Raw genomic sequence first — 4,100 nt, 5'->3', positions numbered from 1 at the left:
ACAGTAAATGAAATTCGGATTCCAGGTCCGAGGTTGATGATGATGACATATCGTGACATGAGTCATCTCCTCCTGTAGTGGTGTTGTCCCGCCGGATGATGGGGGTTGGTCGTGTGTGCCACCATAATTTATGATTACAATTATTGAATTTATCTTCTTATTTACTAAATAATTTAAATATTTATAAATTCAATACAAGCATCATTTTATGCATATTTTGGTATTTTTAATTAACCCTTCTGACTTCAATATCAATCAATTTTATTAATAATAAATATTTTTTAGTACCATAAGTATAGAAATTTATAGGAATTAAATTGGATGATGATGAATGGGCTAGAGCATCCCATGTGATTTTTAAAGCTATTTCTTTGGACTATTGCACCAAATTGGGGAAATTTTGGGTTTGAACGTCAAAGTAGCAGCTAGAAAGGTGTGGGCATTGTTCTAGATCCGTCTGTAATTACATGTTACTTCCATTTTAACGAGGAGCATGAAATTCAAATGAAGGAGCTTCATAAATTCAAAATCAACCAATGGGAAAAATGGAAAGGAGAGACAATATTTTTTATCATGCCCTACATATAATGTTTATATTCATCTCTCTTTAAATCATTATGGGAATGCTCCAGTAATTTCTAACCAGCAAGATAACGTTTCTGTGATCCTAGTTGTTCAATCTAGTTGAGATAAGTATTTGAAATTTTCATTTTTTTCTTATCCTTTTTTTGCAAACAAAAATGTATGATCCTAGAAAAATTGAAGGATCCAAGTTTAGAAAGAGATAAAATAAAAATTATGGTTTTAATTTGTTGGATTTTTTAGTTTAATCAATACAAATATACACATGTTATCACTTAAATCAATCGAGTTAGTGATGAGTGTGATTTATCTCCACAAGTAAAGGTAATTAAAATTTTAATATTCTTTATATATAATTAATCCGATGATAGTAAATACGCATGAAAATATGAGGTTGAAAGATGAGGAAAACGTAACAGGAGAAGGTGAAAAGTATTAATAAGGTTAATATGATTATATTGGATAGGGCATAGTGAAATGGAAGATATTAGAACACAAGTGAGAGAAAGGGGGAATGATGATAATGAGATATGAAAGTAAGTACAAAGGTAGGGATGTGATGAAAGAAGACTTTGCATAAGTGGAATGATGGTATGATGATGAAGACACGGTAATGCCAAAGGCATAAGACATGAACAAAAAATGTAAAGTGGTGATGTGATGGTAAAATGGGACTATGAGATGGATGTACGATAACAATGATGATGAAAAGAACCAATGTATGGTGACAACCCTTACTGTAGATCCTTACATTTCATCGAGAAACTGGTGGCGCACACGACCACGCACCATCACCGAACGTGACACCACTACCGCAGGAGACGTCCCATGTCATGACACGTCGCCAGCACCAACTTCAGACCCGGGATCCAAGCATCATTTAAATTAGATTTGAATTTTACAGTTATTTTAAATTTTCTCTTTCCTCCAAGGCCTATACATCGGCCAATGCTATACTAAATTACTTGGTGATTTTCTTTTATAATTGAAGTTTTCTTCTTCTAAGAGAAAGTTGCCCTAGTCTCCTCTCCTCCGCCGTTGTTGTTGTCGAGAGAAGATCTTCTGCCCGTAGCCGCCACCAGCGCATCCATCGCACGCCGTTGCCTCCACCCGTGCGTCGCATTGCTTGCGCTCAGCGCGCGCAACGCCGTCCGCGCCCATTGCGCGCAGCCACCTGCCCGCTCTGCTGCCGCATATAACTACTGGCGCCGTCGCCCAACCGCTTGGCCATCGCTCGCAACCGCCTGCCCCACGGTCGCCAACACAGCTGGATCCATGACACCCTGTCGAAGCGCACGTTATTTGATCCCCCCAACAATGCGTCGATAATTTTTTGCATCGCCTCTTCATAGTACTCTTGTGCCAAAGGTCCATTCTTCCCTCTTTGGTGTCGGTATTACGTATCCAGTGTTTCTTGTGTGTTTTTCCACCGCCATCGGACTTAGTTGAATATGTTTGAATCTTCTCGTGATCAACTGTTTGTGCTATTGAATTTGGAAATTTGTTTTCACCACAGTGGTTGTAAGACAGTTCTCCCTCCCTTGATTGAGGAAAGGGGCTGCAAAATCAACATGTTCACCGGATTTAAATTTTTAAAAATCAATTGTGTTGATTTGTGGTCTGTTTTATCCATCCCTAGTTGAGTTAGCCTATCCCACCAGCGTCAGTCCTAGTCATCGTGCATCAGAAACGATGTTTCAAAAGTGCATGAAAGCTCACCCTCTTCTGAGCTGCCGCATCTCAAACACCCGGATACCAAGAACAAATCAGATGGATCTGAGAAATCCACTCCCTATCTATCAATCCATGAATGTCGGAATCATAGCAATATTTAAGGATTTCTTTTCAAGTTTCCATCCTCAATTTTTAGACTTGATGGTATGGACGTTAAATCAGACTTTTGGATCATCAGATATCAAGCTCTAAAGTCGCAGAAATCTTAGACATCCATTTGACTTTCTCTCTCCTCATCAATGTTAGCGTCACTTCCTCTTCTTGATGTTGGGGACTTAAAAAACCTCAAAATATTCTTATGTTTATGATTGGTGCATCCTCATCGTCTTTCATGATTATTATGATTATTAAATGCACACAAAATTAAGAAAAATATAAAATAATATGATTATCAAATGCATGATGTGTCATCGTGCACCACATCAACAGCCTTATTCTTTATTTTTATAACTGACATGTCTTCTTCATTTTATTTCAATCATGTGATGCCACCCACGCGTGCTGCCCTTTTTTAGTTTTATTTTTAAGAAATGCATAAAAATAATGATTTATTTAGTCTCCACACACACAGTTATCACACTTTTAATCACTTCTTGTCCTTATTGGTCTGCGTCACCCTATGGATTAAAAATTAAATTTGCATCAGCTAATCATTGACCGTTATGGCATTGCAATTTCCAGTAAGTGGCATGGTTGGATGTGATAATCATTGCTGAAAACCATGGTTGGTCCCCATTTGATCGAATCGAATGGCGACAAGTGGCAGGGCAGGAATTTAAGTCCAAAATTATAAAATAAATTCTATTATATACAATATAAATAATATATATATATAATATAGATTTTGAAGTAGAAATTTAATATCTTCCAGAATATAATTTTAAAAAAATCATAACCAGCACATTAGAATATAACAGAAAAGTCGGTCAAAATATTAATAAATCTAAAAAACTCAGAATATCCCTTTAAAACTACATTTAATCACGTTATTCTGCATAACACACACTTATATTTAATTTGAATGCAAGAAGCATGCAAGGGGTATTCAAACCCATTGGTAATTTATGTCATTTAGGAGAGAATTGATGTACATGTATGTATTCTAGTTTATCTCATTCATTTAAAGAGTACAATATATTTTATATGAATATACTCTTTTCATATATCATTCATCACACAGCTAATTTTTTTCATGAAGATCAGGTTAGAATGTAATAATTAGCTGAAGAAATGACTCCATTCTAGGGGTTTTTGCCTCCTTTGTATTAGCTCTGGGCCGCTTCGCTCCACTGCTTGGATAGCTCCACTCGTGTTTGCTACGGGACCGTTCATACTGTCATACTTCACTTTTCTCTTGCTCCACTCACTCTGCTATAAACTAGAAATTCCAAATTCCAAAGGAGGACTTCCTCCGAATTCATGAAGTAGGGGAATGGAAGATCATATCAAGCTCTTCAGTTTTCTGTTTATCCTCAACTAATGTATTGACACTTGGTAAATTCCAAAAGATTTTTCTTGCATTGTCAACTATTCCTCTACTGAATCTCACTTTACATCATACTTGAGACTTTCAATGTTATAGTTTCAGACACACTTTTGTAAAAACTACGCATGAGTGCATTGATTGTGATTGTTTATATTAAAACTGGATATTCCATTAAAAATCAACAGAGTGTTTGGTCAATGACTAGAGTTAAGATGCATTCAAGAAATGTCTTTCATCAAGGGCCAGTGGTAAAAGTGATTATGCCATTATATTTCCGTCAATGGTCATTGTTTAAGAC

The sequence above is a fragment of the Wolffia australiana genome, chromosome 1 (genome assembly GCF_029677425.1).
Source record: "Wolffia australiana isolate 7733 chromosome 1, ASM2967742v1".
In the NCBI taxonomy this organism is placed as follows: domain Eukaryota; kingdom Viridiplantae; phylum Streptophyta; class Magnoliopsida; order Alismatales; family Araceae; genus Wolffia; species Wolffia australiana.
Note: the sequence above shows the minus strand (reverse complement) of the source record.